The sequence below is a fragment of the Colias eurytheme genome, chromosome 22, assembly GCF_061535395.1.
Source record: "Colias eurytheme isolate Ceu_HAF_F1 chromosome 22, ilColEury1 Martin Lab GWU primary, whole genome shotgun sequence".
Classification (NCBI taxonomy): domain Eukaryota; kingdom Metazoa; phylum Arthropoda; class Insecta; order Lepidoptera; family Pieridae; genus Colias; species Colias eurytheme.
The window spans coordinates 310,669-328,260 of record NC_143001.1 but is presented as its reverse complement, the minus strand read 5'-3'; the positions used below and the strand labels follow the sequence as shown (position 1 = coordinate 328,260).

Below are 17,592 nucleotides of genomic sequence, written 5' to 3'. Positions count from 1 at the left end.
CGCGATCTTCATCGTTCCCTGTAGACAACTCTAACAGCTAACTATTTCAAGGTTATTAAGTAAAACACAGACAAACAAAAATATAATTTCATAATACATAATCACTAATCAATGGAACCTATCTAATTCAAAAACCTACGTAGAGCAGTAAGCTCTAAAACTAGGTACATAAGTACTTATTTAACATACAATAAATGATTTATTTATTTTTAAACTGAATTAAAACCACGTGCCAATAACCAAAGAAAACAGCAAACACAAAATAATCCAAGTGCACATTGTTAATGAGTGAAAAAAACTATCGCAAGATGCAGACAGTGTGTTGATTTGTTGGAAAAGGCAATGTACGATATTTTCTACTCGTTTCCATTGTACCACGAGTTTTATGTGTATTTACTATTTATAGACATAACTGTTAGTTTGTATTTCAATATTTTTTCTGTGCTTAGTATTTATATGAATTTTTTGTTTTCTATATACGAGACTCTAGGTTTTTATACTATACGATTTTCATATTTAAAAGTGTATTGTTTAATTTTTTTAAGAGGCAGTAATTTCATAAAATAAATCAATCTCTTCTTCATTTTCATTTTGTCATTATAATTTCAAACATTTCATTATTAAAAGCATAATTCAAAAAACTTATGAAAATCAACGCATTTCGTTAATTTTAACATTTTTTAAACAAAACCACTGCAAAAGCGCTATAATATTATGACACTGACAATAAGCTGACAATCCTCTTGTCATAGGTTAAAGACAAATAAAACCGGCCAAGTGCGAGTCGGGCTCGCGCACAAAGGGTTCCGTAGCAGCAAATATAATAAATTACAGTTAAATCAACCTATCTCAAAAACTATAAGAGATACTTTGATCAAACCAAAAATCGTTGAAAGAGTTAATTAGCATGCATCACCTCTATTTTTTTTAGAATTTTATACCCCGTAGTTATAAAAATAGAGGGGGGGGGACATACTTTTTACGACTTTGAGAGCTGATATCTCAAAAACCGTTCACTTTAAGAAAAATGTTTTTTAGAAAACTTTATATCATTTTAAAAGACCTTTCCATTGATACCCCACACGGGTATGTACATCGAAAAAAAAAATTTCATCCCTCAGTTACATGTATGGGGGGCCCCACCCCCAATTCTTTTTTTTACTATTTAGTGTCATATTTTTGTAGCGGTTCATACAACACATATTCCCATCAAATTTCATCACTGTAGTACTTATAGTTTCCGAGTAAATCGGCTGTGACAGACGGACAGACGGACAGACGGACAGACGGACATGACGAAACTATAAGGGTTCCGTTTTTGCCATTTTGGCTACGGAACCCTAAAAAAGCGCGCCACACACAAAATTCCCGCACTATTTGAATAGAATAGAATAGAATAGAAGCACATTTATTCCCAAAAAAATGATACAGTACATTAGATACCTACAGAAAATACTTATAACTTAAAAAACAGGGTATAACTGGGTAAAACAATATATTGTGTAGACGTAATAATATTATATTATATCTGTATCACCTCAGGGAAAAGGATTACTGCAGACTCAGTATGAATGTTACAGCTGAGGCTGTAACGCTGTTATTCTGTCAGCTTTTCGTTATTTCTTCATAAAATTAAAAACAAAATGGCAGTGAAAACAGCCAGTAGTGGAAACGTCGTCCCAGTGAACTACATCGCCGTGGAGCGGATCGCACGCAAGCTATTCGTTATATATTTACATTTATTTATATCGAATGGCGAAACAATTTAATGTCTGAAAATTCTTATCGAATTGTCTGTTTCCTTGCTTACTTGGGTAATACATTCCCTTACAATCCACGTTGTATACAGTAGCTTTTAATTTTACGGCGGAATGTAATACATTTCCTGTTATTTGGTATTTGGAATCCTTATAATATTCAAAATATAATTCTGAAATCTAATTAATCAACATTAAAATTTAAAATATTAAAATTTGTCTTTCTTGTAACAAGTAAAAATTCAAATTACTGCTATAATTAACACTTTTTTAGTATTCCTTGGTAAATAATCTCTATGAGTTCATAATTAGTAAAAGAAATGTAGAGAATGTAATATACATAATTATTTTAATTAAAACATACTAAATGCATGTAAGGAATAATAAAAAGAACTATTGCACGCCTCATAAGCGAAGCGTTGAGGGGGGTTCTACTGTCACTTCGCGCAAAACATCTGATTTTTCAAACTTAAAATGTCTTTATGTATCATACATTGCACTTGTAAGATAATACATACACACACATATCAAGAAAAAACACTATTTTTAACGTTCATGATATTTTTGATGTCATTTTTGTTATTTAAACTAGTTAAAAAACAGATTAAAAAAGTTCTGTCTTGGACGTCCGTGTGTCTGTACGTGCGGATCCTTTTTCTTGTTAACACGATAGCGACCGAAATACTTTACTAATCGAGTCTTTTTTTTTCTCTTACGCTTGAGTATGCTCAGGAATAGAACCCTTTCATTTTTCAGGGTCTGATTCGATGTGGTTTAATTGTTATTAAATAAACAAAAATAATAATTAATAAATATTTATTAAAAAAAATTATGAGGCGTGCACTTTTGGATTTTCCAAATTTATTTATTCATTTGACTGGGCTTCTTAACTTTTCTGTTTGATTATACAATAATTATTTACCGCCGGTTGGGAAGGAAGTTTCTAAGAAGAACCAACATGAAAGTGCTTACTGTAAATAGGTCTTGTCTAAACTACTATTATAATACCACCATTATTTCTGCTGTTTAAACTGCTTATCTTTATTGATACGTGAATGTTGATAAACAACAATAAAACTTTTACCTATATTTTAAAAAAGTCGTTTTGATTTCTACTAATTCAACGTTGCAAGATTGCAACATAAAGAGCTTTTGTTGCTCTACTTAAAATGCCTACTTATTCGATCAGCCCAAAATTATCTTCTTACGGTATTATTACTACATCAAACGAACATAGAGCAAGAGCATTCATTCGCGATCTTTTAGTGTAAACGAAAACTCGTATTCAGTGTTGTTCAATATAAGAACATTGCATAGAATCTTTTCGAACGCACTAAGATTAACGAAAGAATGCTCTACGCCTGTTTACATTAAAATAATTTGACATAGTGGGGTTAGAACGAGCATTCGCTAGTTTGATGTAAATCATAAATGCACCGTAAAATAAATACTTTTCGATAAATTCGCACGTCCCAAATCTTCAAAATATCCACGAATGACGCAACGCCATTTTGGTGTCCGTAACCAAGGTATAATCTGTGCTATAATGATGTTAACTCATTGATACTTTCTCCCTTGCCGCACCGGTCACTTGATATCTGTTTAGTAATATTATATGACGTTATATCAATGTATTCGTACATAGAATTACGTGGCTTTGTGTGTTCAATAGTTAGTGAAGAACGGAGATTATTTAAAGACGGAATAAAGTTATGAAATAAATATATATGGCATATTATATAATATAATTAATGGCATATGCTGATATGCCAAATAGTCGTTCTTTTCAGCCCCACACTGTTATCCTATATTTCATTACTTTATTGCGTCTTTAAATAATCTCCCTTCCTTACTAACTATTAAACACAAAGCCAAGATTATGTTTATCGTAGATTTTAAATAACTGTGAACTGCTGATTTTCAGTCCTATGCAATGTTGTGACTTATGATAGACTCAAAATTCTTAGGACACATTCACTATATGCGCAGAGTGCACTTCTTTGGTTGCTTTGAAACAGTGTCTGTACCACATCTTTATCTATTATTTATTAATGATTTATCTCATCTATAATTTTAATTCCCCAGTGTGACAGCAGCCTAACGCCCTTGAACGAGCGAAAGTGCCCCGTGGCAGATCGAAGACATTATTGTCTGAACAATCAATAAGACAAATGACTTTCTAATCGCTAGATTGTGGGAAAATTATAGAAATCGCGCTGATGGAGATGCTTTACGTCATTATTGAAGATATCTGCCTTTTTTTAGTGCTAATACCACGGATAATAGTAAGTATATTATGAGTTATGAACCTTTGAATGTCTTGTCTTCACACCAATTGTTTAAAACTTGATGTTCGGATAGTCGTCCAGTGTAATGAAATTTTCATTCATTTTCTGTAAGTTTTTTATGTTGTAAGCTTCATATTTATCTGTACAACCTTTAGAATTGATTGAAATCGAAATACCTATGTATAAAATCGGTATGGTTCTAAGTATGCCGTGTCTAATGGGTCTTTATTTTATCGAAAATGTTATAACTAATTTCAGCTCTTTATAGAAACAAGCTTTAGCCCCTAAAACACTTACCTACATATTATTTAGATTTCAGGTTCATGATTCATCATATTGTATTTAAATATCTTATGAGCTATATCTGTTCAGTAGATTCTTCATGAAATACTAGCACAGTTTACATTCAAACATAAAATTTCGTATTAATTTTATTCTACAGCATTCATGATTCAACGTGTTCGTTTACTTGTGAAGGTATTCTCAAAACCGGATCCGCAGTTCCGGATGTTAGCTCAAATATACAAACAATGTTTACTACTTGCAATATGTATCGTAGGTATCTATCATGATACATAATATATTAGTTGTTTTCATACAATAATAGTTATCTAAAAATGGGGTAACATTTCAACCAAATTCAAAATATGTAAATGAATACAGCTTCAGACGTATGCCTTTCTTTTTGCAGAATAATTTAAATAACCTTTCTGCATACTTGCGGCTCGAAAGTTTTTACATAAAAAGCGTAAAACATAACTACAATCTCATATCCATTCATAGAAACTTATTAGTTAGATTTATTTTAATCTTATGAAAGTATTCATTCAAATTAGCATATCATAAATTATAAATATAATGATTTATCGATTGACTTAGAATTTCACATATCAATAATATTAATATGTAAAAACCTCGGATATTTATAATTATACCGAAACGCGGCAGTAATTTCTACTAAGCTAAGTAATGAAATGTATAAGTCACGCATACATTTATGTATTAATTTTGTCACTAAAGGAAGCATTTTAATTAAAATGTAACTTTCTGAATGTATTTTCATTAATATGTTTGTAATATCGCGTGTTATAGCGAATAGTCGAATACAATAATTTGTTTAATCAATATTTTCGATTTTCATCTATAAAATTATATTTATAAATATTTTTCAATGACCTAATATAAAAAATAAATAAATACTAAATCCTAAAGTTGTTTTGGAGAAAAGGTTTTGAAAAGTTGGAAAGTGTAAGGTGAAATAAATTCAGCTGACGTGATAATTAACATAATATTATATTTTAAAGTATAGCATAAGTAATAAAAGTAAAAGTGCTACACGAGCTTTCGGTAAAGCTCTAAGCTTCGCTGGCATCGCGAGAGTCAAAAAGCTTGCATCATTTACAAGTATTTTCTAATAATCTTAAATAAAAAATATTTTATGAAATACGTAAAAGCCGAAAACATAAAAATCCATAGAAATAAAATTAGTACATATTAAAAGAAAATGCTGAGGTACGTAATGTCGTACGTGTCATCAAAAAGTCTGAAAGTACCTTAATTTCTTTCAGGTTCGGTGTTTTTTGTTATTTATTCCAATAAAATAATAAAAACGAAAAATACATACCTTAAAATATTTCACAAAAACAACACAGTGAGTTCACAAAAAAACAATATCCAAAATACATGAAAATCCCTTGAATGTCGTTGGAATCACATTTTTTGCACAACAAAAATGGTTCACAACTATATATATATATATATAAAGCGTCTGTTTGTCACGGCTGTGTGGAGGCGACTGTCTTGTGTCTGAGAGTGGTGAGTGCAGAGTGGTGCTACCACGAGTGGTGATGGTAGGACGTGGGGAAATGGTACGTCTTAGAAACGTATAATGTTGTATCATAGTGGGTTTGAACTTTAATTTTCTTATGTATATAAGTAATTAGTTACTTTTTAACTTTACAATCTTCAAGTTAAAAAAGGCAAAAAAAAATTATTGATACAAATATGTAATGTATTTTTTTACAGCCTACAGATTTCAATTGCAATATAATTTTTAAAAACATGCGCTTCACGGTTTCACCCGCGTGGCTCGCCATTCTTGTTGGTCTTAGCGTAATGATATATAGCCTATAGACTTCCTCGATAAATGGGCTATCTAACACCGAAAGAATTTTTCAAATCGGACCAGTAGTTCCTGAGATTAGCGCGTTCAAACAAACAAACTCTTCAGCTTTATAATATTGGTATGGATTAATAGAAGAATCTCAATGGCCTCTATACGCAGTTCCTGAGATTAGTGCATTCAACTAAACAAGTAAAAAAAAAGCTTTTCAGTGTTAATAATTTATTTTAGTTCTATCTAGGTAAATAAATAAAGTCTTCCAGTCTCGATAATATTGTAGAGTAGGACTCCTCTACTTATAAAATTATATTTTACAATAACATGATTTGTTTAAGAATTGAGAGAATGGAAAGACGATTTAAACATATTTTATAATCCCTAATACAAAATTACACACACTGTCGAATCATTCCTATCTATAAGATTCTAATCGACATTTCTCACGGCCCTTTTTTAGGAGGAAATTAAAAAAGTCTCTACAAAAACTTGTTACCGCTGTCGAACTTCCGTTTTAAACCTTTCTTTTGTATAAAAAATATCGCTTTGAAGTTTGTAAGTTATATTTTGACTCAATTAAATCACTAGGTATAGAAAGAGGTAATGTTTTGATTATATTAAAATTAATTTCAATTTTAGTTAAATAAGTACTAACTCTCCGCCAGAGGGATTACCGGGATGAAAATTGAAAACTTTCCTATGTAATTTTTCTTTATCTCTGTACCAAATTTCATCTAAATCGGTTCTGTGATTGAGGCGTGAAGAAGAGCCAAACAGACAGCGTAATTAAAAAAAACAGACAGTTAAGTTATTAAAAAAAATTTAGATTACTAGGATCAATATAAAAAAGTCTAGAAATGAGATATCTTATAGCTTGGTAGAGCAACGTCTTAAAAAGGCACTACATTTTTTTATAATGATTGCTGTTTGCCGCTGACTGTCGCAAGACTTCCTTCCTTTTGCAATGCTAAAAATAGTTTATACCGTAAGTATACAGGGTGTCCCACTATTGGTATACTAAGCGCTAAGGGACTTGTAGTTTTGCATACACTGATCACGTAAAAAATACTTAAACAACAAAATTACATCAAAAAATTTTTGCTAAATTTTTCCTGAAAATCCATGTTTTCTTCTCTAGCTTCGCGCAGCTGCCATATAACGCTTCGCTAATATGAGCATTTTGTCTATGAAAACATAATCTTAAACGATAGGTCACGTGCGGGTGGCAAAGTTGGGCGGGTTGCTTATTAGGGGTGTACACATAGAGTTTTAAGAATTCATCTATTTGATTAAAAACTGCATCTGGAATTTTAAAAGTATTTTTTACGTACTCAGCGTATGCAAAACTGTTATCTCCTTTGAGCTTAGTATACCAACAGTGGGACACCCTGTATAAAACTATACGAATAAATAGGAAATGTTTGGCTTTTTATTTAAATAAATATCTAACGATATAAGTAAATTATTCTCTACCAATTTGCATCCTATTCAAATTTGAAGCTTGCTCCACATTTACCTGATCTTATAATATACCTGTCATTTTCCTAAAAACATACGGTCTTACTTATAAAATGTTACCCATTCGCTATGCAATGGATTAGTTATTGCAATAACCTGTCTTGTTTTTATGATTGACGTTTCATGTGAGCAAGAGCAGGACAAAGCTATAGTAGAAAATGGTAGAAATTTATCCATTGTTTAACTTTTTATAAGTAAGGCCGATAAGCTATATTTTATAAATAACATACGCTATGTTATTTTCAGGTCAATACAGACGAAGCTGGGACAAGCGGCTAGTCATAAATACAAATACAATTTTTGCTTTGTTTCGTTCCAAAAAGTGTATGAGTAGGTTTATATTATAATCGTGAATTTATGTTGAATTTTTATTTCATATAAGAATAAAGCCATAGAAATTGTTTTTCTGCTGATTAGTCCTATAACTAATATTATAAATGCGAAAGTTTGTGAGGATGTGTGACGTGTGCAGTGTGCACACACGTGTGTGTGTGTTTTTTACTCTTTCACGCAAATACTACTGAACCGATTACAATGAAATTAAGCACACGTATAGAGGGTAACTTGGATTAACACATAGGATAGGTTTTATCCCGGAAATCCCACGGGAACGGGAAGTATGCGGGTTTTTCTTTGAAAACGCAGGCGAAGCCGCGGGCGGAAAGCTAGTAGATAGTAATTGTAATTGTAGAGCTGTTCACAAAGAAAATAGACAGTCAAAATTTCAATATGGTTCGTACGGACCTCGCAAGTAAAACCTCCGTACAACCAAAAGTAAAAACTATCTCACTATTCAATCAAAATAAAATTAATTGCGATGAAATGAACAAAAAATGCACACAAAACACACGATGAAATGAACAAAAAATAGTGTTACAATTTACAAATAAAATAAATAAGTAGAACACTATTTTAGACAAAATAACAAGGATGAGTATAAAAATTTAATTAAAATTCCAATAACAATTAAAAATATCTGATAAATCACTATCGGAAATGATTACGCGCTCATGTTTGATAGGACTTTCTAAATACATATTAATTTATATTGTATATTGTGATATTAACACACTTTGTCCAAAAACTTTAATTAAAATAAACATACATTTAATACAAACTTGAAATAGTTATTTATTTACACATATGAAATTCATTTAATTAGTGTTTTTGTTTCAATTAATAAAAATAACAAAGAATTTCGTAATATCTTGAAAATTTAAGTATCTAATTATCATTGTTAAAAGGAGGGTACTGCTTTCGGTAGAGACTAGAGAGTAGAGACTTATTTTTCTATTTTATTTAAATGTGAATTCTGTACTTATAATAAAATACAAAATTATAAAATCCTGTCTGTTCCGCTTTCGCGGCTAAACCACTAAATCAATCTTGATGAAATTCGGCATCTACAATTTATTATATGCGGTCAAATCGTTGATCATGAATTAACTTTCTTTATAAATTCTTAATAAAAGGTAACATGTTTCAAAAAGTCTATGCAAAATATATTTAGTCAAATAGACTTCTTCTAGAAGTGCTTTGAACTCAGAGTTACCGTGTTGATGTAGTTGAAAACCAGATTAACAAAATAGGTACATCCTTTTACACGACCTGTGAAATTTTCGGAAGTATTTGATTTTATAAACATTATTCATTATGGACTTCTAAGTATGTAGACTTTAAAATAAAAATATATACATTTTAATTTTTATGTGTTTCAAGCAGTTGCATAGCTACTTCGAAAAACATCTTGTAACAGACTTTTGTTATTGTAATGTTACATTATTACATAATTTACTGAACAATTCTTTAGTCTGTTTAACAATGAAATATTAAATATTATTTCATATACAGTATGTTATGTAAAATTAAATGGGTCAGTATAGCCTCCGTGGCGCAATCGGCTAGCGCGTTCGGCTGTTAACCGAAAGGTTGGTGGTTCGAGCCCACCCGGGGGCGGATTCTTTTTTAACCCTTATTTCATGAAATAATAAATTCGTAATATTGTACAAACAATAAAAACTAGCTCCAGTTCAAGAAGATAGTAGCAGTGGATATAAAGCGCGTCACACACGGTGAAGATACTACATATAATATAATAATACAGTATCTTAAGGTATCCGGTATCAGCGTTCTGACCATCATTTTTATTTTTGTCATTGCGTACTAAGACCCCTGTAGAATTAATTGTAATTGTCGTCATGAAATAATTGTTATTTGTTTTAAACTCATTAATTTGTAGAGAATATTCTCTACAAAATAATAATAAATTAATTGAAACTGCAATACAAAATGTTATTTAGTTCCAAATAATTTGACCGGGGGTTAAAAGAAGAGAAATATTGGTTATGAAAAGAAGCCTGAATCCTGTTGTCTGTAGGTAATGTAAACATTATAAGCATTATTTTGTGTGTTTTGTTTTTGTTCTACTTACATTATTGTTACAATTTACCTATAATATTGCACACAGAGTAGGTATTGTTCCGATTAACGTTCGTAAAATGTCATCCAACACGCAACACAAGTAATGCTATACAATATAATACATTAGAAATACAATTTATCGGTCCATTTCTCGATTCACGGCGATTTGCGAAACGCAATCCGAAGAGCAGCGTAAGTTGGTTCTCACGATGTTATTGAAGATATTGGTGAGGTAATTTTATTGCAAATATTAAAGAGCAGTCCCATGTCCCCTAGTGGGGTAAGATACAACTGTTTCACTGATATATTTTCTTTAGGGACAAGTAGGTGATCAGCCTTCTGTGTCCTGCCAGACCGAGACATTTTTTTATTTCTTCGTCTCCACCGAAAAACGAACCCAGGATCCCTCGGTTCTACACTCACGCGTCAACCACTGTACCAAGGAGGCGATCAGGCCAGGCAGGTATTGGTAATGTTAAAAATAATTATATAATACACTATTATATTATATTCTGTGATAATACTTCCTCTCATTACAACAAAATGTCAAAGTTATAATCTTAAATATTAACAAAATCTAAACAAAAGTTCATTAATAAAAAATACACTTTCAATACATATATACAATACACTGTTATATACATGTCTCGAAAGTGAAGAGTTAGAATAAATAACCTATAATAATAAACTTCAAAGGTGCGGCGGCGAAATTTTGCATAGAATGAATCAAATCATTTATCTTCTCATTTGAATTTAGATGAGCTTGTTTTTACATAAATCAATCTTCTTCATTCATATTTTACAAGTAAGATATGACAATAAACACTTTGGAAAAAATCTATTTTTTTAATAGGTAATACATACTACAGTTTTTACTTTACTTGCATTTACTTGCATTCATAGTAATGTAAGATATGAATGTCTGTCTGGTATGTAGCCGATATACGAAACTGTTGAAATGTTACCGCAATGCTTTGACGTCGCATTAGTCCTTTTAACAAGAATGTCGTGGACAGTCGCGGGCAGAAGTCGATTTCAAATATTTGTTTCTTGATTGAAAATACTATCAGAGCATAATTTATGAATTATTATGAATTATTTTTCATATATATTTAATAATAAAGGAGCGATTAAAAATTGAGAGTAGCTACTGACTAATTGTAAATAAAACCATATTTTTAAGCAGCATATAGTAATTATATATTTATTCATTTATCTAATACATATTATAAAGGCGAAAGTTTGTAAGGATGTATGGATGTATGGATGTATGGATGTATGGATGTATGGATGTTTGTTACTCTTTCACGTAAAAACTACTGAACCGATTACAATGAAATTTAGCACACATATAGAGGGTAACTTGGATTAACACATAGGATAGTTTTTATCCCGGAAATCCCACGGGAACGGGAACTATGCGGGTTTTCCTTTGCAAACGCGGGCGAAGCCGCGGGCGGAAATCTAGTTTTGTAATAAATGAATTGTTGAATTTTCATCTTCAGTAGAAATCCATTTCTGTATAATTCCTGTGAAACAGCGTAACATATATTTCTATTTCCATCCTGTTTCAATCCAGGCAGAGTCGGAATGAATTACCTGTAAATAATAAACACACATACATAATCTAGTCTACAATACAAGCTACCGTGTTAATTATTACAATCTCTAAATTCCCATGTACATACCTTCCGCGCTTGCTAATACACTAAGTAGGCAAACCCGCGCGTCCGGCTTTCTTCTTACGCAACATCAGTGTAATGATTAGCATATATTATTTATACTTATATATATTATTTATCGGTTTTTCTGTTTGAACTTTCCATGCTTTCGCTGTATCAACGGTGCTATACATATGTCTTTTTATAACATGTGTGCTAATGATTGACGTCTTTATATTTTTTTCTGTATAAATGTATATGTAATATATCGCAATAAGATGATAAAAACTGTACACATAATATAATATTACAATATTTATATAGAAATTCAGGATTATCTTACTATGAGCTACATTTTACAACTTTATATAACCAAAAAATAAAATTAAAATATGTATATCTTTTTGTGCTATGAAAATGTAATAATTGCAAACGAGTACAAGTCTTACTTATTATTAACTTTTAATTTTCCGAAGCGTTATACAAGTCAATAAATAATTCAATTTTTAAATAGTGAGTAGCAAGGAAAAAAACCCTTACATTTCAACAATTTCTAACCATCTAACTTAGTAGCTATTATAGTTATTACTTATTTAGTAATCTGTGCTCATTCGTTTCGCTCATAAACTCGAACATCCTACAAAACCCTTCTATTATGTTACACGAAAACCCCAAAAACGGTCAGAAAGTAGTCAAACCAGTTGCTCTTAGCAAGTGTTTCGTCACGAGCAGATCGCCAGCGGCTATGAAAGCCTATCAGCTGCCACATTCTTTCAAGAGAAATGACTTATGTAATAAAATGAGTAAGTACTTGTTTTAGTTAAAGCAGACTTTGTGGCTCCTTACGATTTATTATTACACTTTATTACGTATTACACTTCAGAAAAATATATTCAATCCGTGTAAATTTAGTAATAACACGGATTGAAGGTACTGGCCCATTCAAACTGACAAACATTCACACAGTATAGTTTTTGAAAATCATGTCATACTATTTTTTTAAAAGAGCTAAATATACGAACTTGCTGGACATATTAGTAACAAATATGTAATTAATATTTATAATTATGTAAAGTAATTGGCAAACAGTCTACAGATATGAATACCTGAAATCTTCAAATTACTCAGCTCAAAATCTGAAATTTAAAAAAACATACATTATCTACATACTTGAAAAGAATCGTTAGCACTTAGCACGTGTGTATAATCGTCTACGCAGAAAGCCACGGGCAAAGCTATTTAAAATGACTATGAATATGAAAAAGCTATCAAATGCATTTATAATAGACAAGGTCGAAGTGAAATTGCTTGATGCTTCTAAGGCATTGCCAGGTGTTTGAACTGTTACGTAGTGATCGAGTTAATGACCTAAGCTTGCGTAAGGCTTTGGAGGTTGTTGCTTATCATAATAAATTATTAATTAAGTTTCTATAACACGTGAAAATTGTACTAAGTTAAACCTCTTTCGTTGAAATTGAGTACAAAAGTTGGTTGAAATACGGTAAGTACCTATATTTTGGTATTGAGTTTCGGCAAATTGGTTCGAATTCCTTTTACCTTTTGTTAGGATTAATTTATTTCCTCAATATTAACTTTTGTTCAATATTTGTTAAAATTTAAGCTCTATTCTTGCAGAACTTTTTGAGTTTTTGATGAGTTTACTAACCATAAAGATTGTAAAGAAGATTGTTTGCTGTGTTGCGTATAAATCTCTAAATTATTATAATAATACATGGATTTCCATATATGACTTTTTATTAAACCTCATGACGAATATAAATGTAAAATTTGTCGTCTGGACTTGTCCCCTATGAACTTTTGAGACCCATTTCATGCGTCTATCTCCCTAGTCCCTAAATAAAATAAAACAAACGTATGAAAAAATAACCTACACATAAAATTTTATTTGCTTTAAAATCAAAATCAAATAATTAACACACATTTCAATTTGAGGAATTGTTTGAGCAAAAAGTAAACTAATGAACAAAATAAATTAAAATTCGATATTATGTACTGCTGTTATACCTACTTATACTTCGTTAGGCAGCGATTTCATAATCTCATAAATTAATTTAGGCCGATATATTATATTCTTGTCATTGGGGCTTACGAGGATATAATTAATCGAACGTTGCACATGCAATTCCCACGGTACAGTTAGCACACAGCAGCCATTTAGAGATGCTCTATTAACATGTCAAGGATATACTGTGAGTTGTGACTTGTGACTAGCATACTTAGTTGTTTATCTTTCGTCATGTGAAAACTATTCATAACCACCATGACGCTGCTCATTAATAATAGGTTAGATTTATGGTTCTGTACCTAAAATCAATTTTAATGTATAAAAAGTGTGTTGACATGCAAAAAGCCAACATCACGCGGTGTTCCCAGGCGGTCACCCATCCAAGTACTGACCGCGCCCGACGTTGCTTAACTTCGGTGATCGGACGAGAACCGGTATATTCAACGTGGTATGGACGTTGGCGACAGATGTTATGAAATTACTAAACTTATTAGCGAAATAATGCAATTGTAATTTCAATACAACAATGTAATAAACGATTAAAATATTCATGAGCGTTTTCAAAAAAAAGTGTACCCCTCACTTTCGGCCTGTCCCCTGTGTTTCAAGTCGAATAACAAGTAAAATTTATATGATGGCTAATTATATAATGCTTGAAAAGTATTAAATACACCATAATTTGATAAATGCAAACAATTAATTCACGGAAACATTGCGTACTATTTTTTAAATAATCATTTTTAAAACTAAAGTGTCAGTTTTTGGCGTGTCCCCATCCAAGTTCTTCGATGTTAGAGAAGCGATTCTAAAAAGTTTTATACCAAGGTACCATAAGTTTTAGTGTCATCTAAAAGTACATTTATTTGCGAATCGTCGCATGTAGTTCATAATTAAGGCCTTATAATCGTTTAAAAGCAATTTGATTTCCAAAAATATCTTAAAAAGTGGTACCGACCGGACATGTCGGGTTTATCACGGCTAATAATGTCACTTACAAATTTTAGATTACTATTTGAATTTTATAAATGGCAAAATTATCGTTTACTTTCACCGTCCGCCAATTTAAAAAAGCTTATTTTCAAATACAGTTCGAGTAAAACAGAAGTGTTTTGTGAGTGCAACGGCCGTTGCAATTTCTACTGTCTGGTTTGAGACATATTATTACTTGATACAGGGAAGTAAACATCGTTTAAATACTTTCAGAAGATGAGCAATATATTCATTAACCGTTATTTACATTTGATAATCAGTGTAGGCACATTTTTTCGTCAGAATATAATTTTGACTAAAAACTGAAAAGAAAACGTCACGTCAGTTTTGCAACATTTTGCTTCGTGACCTATAGGCTGACAAGAAAAGTCGCAAAACTGCAGCATAAAGCCAAGTCTAGATTGTCATTGTAATATTCTTCATAATTTTTATAATTTTTTCATATTTTTAGGTTTCACTGATCTCGGGACCAAAAAGGACATGTATAATTTGCAAAAAATGGTATTGCAATGAATGCGTTGGTCAGCAGGTATACCCTGAATACATAATATGTGATACATGTATGGAAAGTTAAAAGGTGTAGGTAGTGTAACTCTGAGTTTTACCCTAAAATTGATACTGTGTCAAACTATGTGTTGGTGTATTTTTTTTATCAGACTTAAATAAAATTTTTGTAAACGTATTCTCGGTTTTATTTTAACCATGTTAATTGGATTCAATATAAACCTAGCCTTATGAAAAATGGTCTATCGGTTTTGCGACAGTCCCCCGTTTTGCGACAAGAAAAATTTTAGTTTTTACATTTTTTTATTATACGAGACACAAATAATTTGATTTCAATATTTAAAATGGTTTTACTGTTCCGAAATAAAATAACCACTTTGCCGATTTTAATCGAAATGTATTAAGTATCGTAAAAGTAACGGCTACTTTGGCATCAGCTGTGGCAAAACAGAACTTAAAGCTCGTTTAATAGGAATTTTATTAATTTGTCGACTTCAATTTTCTATTTTTTAAATAATGTATGTTATAATCTTCGTAACACAATCAAAATATTTTGCGTCTTTCTTCGTAGTTAATAGTTACATGAGCATTAATGACTGTCGCAAAACTGACACTTTTTTTCACAGTCCCAATTTATTTTGATGATTTCTCGTAAAACAAATTAATCTGCAAGCAATTAAATACAATTTCACTTACTATGATGTATATTTAAAATTTCTAAATCAAAATTTCATTAAAAATGCAACATTTAAAATTTATCCATAAATTCAGGCATGGTACACTTTTTTTTGAAAACGCTCTCATAACAGAAATTCAAAATCTTTGAAATATTATTTTACAATTTTTAACATCACTATTTTTACGTGAAAAAGTAAAAAAAATTAAAATCCTATAGGTATTTGTATTTAATTTGATTAAAGCGCCATCTATGTTATCTTGTATTGTAATTAAATATATTTCAACGCCATCTATGATATATGTAAGATAATAAATAACACAGTAGTTATAACAAAAGTATCAGAGATGGCGCTGTAGTAAATTTAATTAAAGCGTCATCTAACATAGATGGCGCTTTAATTAAATTTACTACAGTATTGTAATAAAATATATTTCAGCGCCATCTATAATTTATACAAGGTACTAAAGGAAAAGCAAGAAAATATTTAAATAATCATGGTAATTCTATTCGATAAAAGATGGCGCTGCTAAGAAATATCCATATAATTTTACTAAGTTTTTAAATTTCCAAGACTATATATATATATCGATATAGTCCTGTGGTATTTAATTCTATGCCTTCAAGTTACAAGTCTTTGACGCGTTTTTGTTAAAACATAAGGAAGGTTCATACGAGGAGAACGAAAAAGATGCAATGGAGCATATCTGTTTTTGATAAATTATTTTTAATAAGAAATACAGAATACTATTATTGAATCATGGACTAATAGAATATATTCTATTATTGTATACGTAGTATATTATTATTAGTCTGTGCTATTAGTCCATGATTGAATTCAATGAAAAGTCAATTTAATATTTTAATTCTAACAAATTTCAAAGTAAAGTAGATCCACGTTTCATTTATTGTACCTAGTTAAAATAACGATGACCAATTTCTAGCTGGTTATTTGTTTGTGTAAAATAAGAAGTTATTCCTAATAAGTATTTTATAAACCGTTTGTTAATTTCGATTAAACTGTCGCCAACGTCCATACCACGTTGAATACACCGGTTCTCGTCCGATCACCGAAGTTAAGCAACGTCGGGCGCGGTCAGTACTTGGATGGGTGACCGCCTGGGAACACCGCGTGATGTTGGCTTTTTGCATCATTTTATTCACACTTATACCGTACATAATATTATTATACTATAGTTGAATTTTAAATTAATCTTAAATTTAAAAAATACGGTGTATTTAATTTTTCAGAATATAAAACACTTTATTCTCTTTTTTTATTTTTATTCTAAAATTAGCTCATAGTTCATTTGTTCGTTTATTTACAGATTTCCTTGCACAATCAACAAATCAAAGGGTCACAGACTTGCCACAGAGTAACTCCCCAGAGTCCCCAGAGACGTCCACTCCATTAGTCTCTGTCTGCACTACACTGCGACACGGAAATTTCATTAGCTTTCCACGAAATAAAAGTCGGAATTTTTATTAAATTCTTGTGTATATATTATTACATCTTTGTTTTGTTACAATAAAATATGAAGAATTTTTGGTGTTTATTCTGTTTTACTGCACAACATTATGATTTCTGACATAAAATACAACGTGTAGGTTAGAATAGGTTTTTTCCTTAGT

The 17,592-nt window shown here is 30.9% G+C and overlaps 1 protein-coding gene and 3 non-coding genes across 4 annotated transcripts in view; 2 read left to right on the top strand and 2 right to left on the bottom strand.

The window, feature by feature from the left end:
• Positions 1 to 5,868, bottom strand: part of LOC149898459 (uncharacterized) — a 28,365-nt gene extending 22,497 nt beyond the window's left edge. Inside the window, exon 1 of the mRNA XM_090115055.1 lies at positions 5,670 to 5,868. The gene's annotated coding sequence lies outside the window, so the exon portion shown is untranslated. The remainder of the gene's footprint in view (positions 1 to 5,669) is intronic.
• Positions 5,869 to 9,564: 3,696 nt separating this feature from the next.
• On the top strand, positions 9,565 to 9,638 carry TRNAN-GUU (transfer RNA asparagine (anticodon GUU)). The gene has a single exon. It is a non-coding gene; the product is annotated as a tRNA-Asn (tRNA).
• Positions 9,639 to 14,133: 4,495 nt separating this feature from the next.
• On the bottom strand, positions 14,134 to 14,252 carry LOC149898457 (5S ribosomal RNA). The gene has a single exon (XR_016458054.1). It is a non-coding gene; the product is annotated as a 5S ribosomal RNA (ribosomal RNA).
• Positions 14,253 to 16,985: 2,733 nt separating this feature from the next.
• LOC149898456 (5S ribosomal RNA) lies at positions 16,986 to 17,104 on the top strand. The gene has a single exon (XR_016458057.1). It is a non-coding gene; the product is annotated as a 5S ribosomal RNA (ribosomal RNA).
• Positions 17,105 to 17,592: the final 488 nt, after the last annotated feature.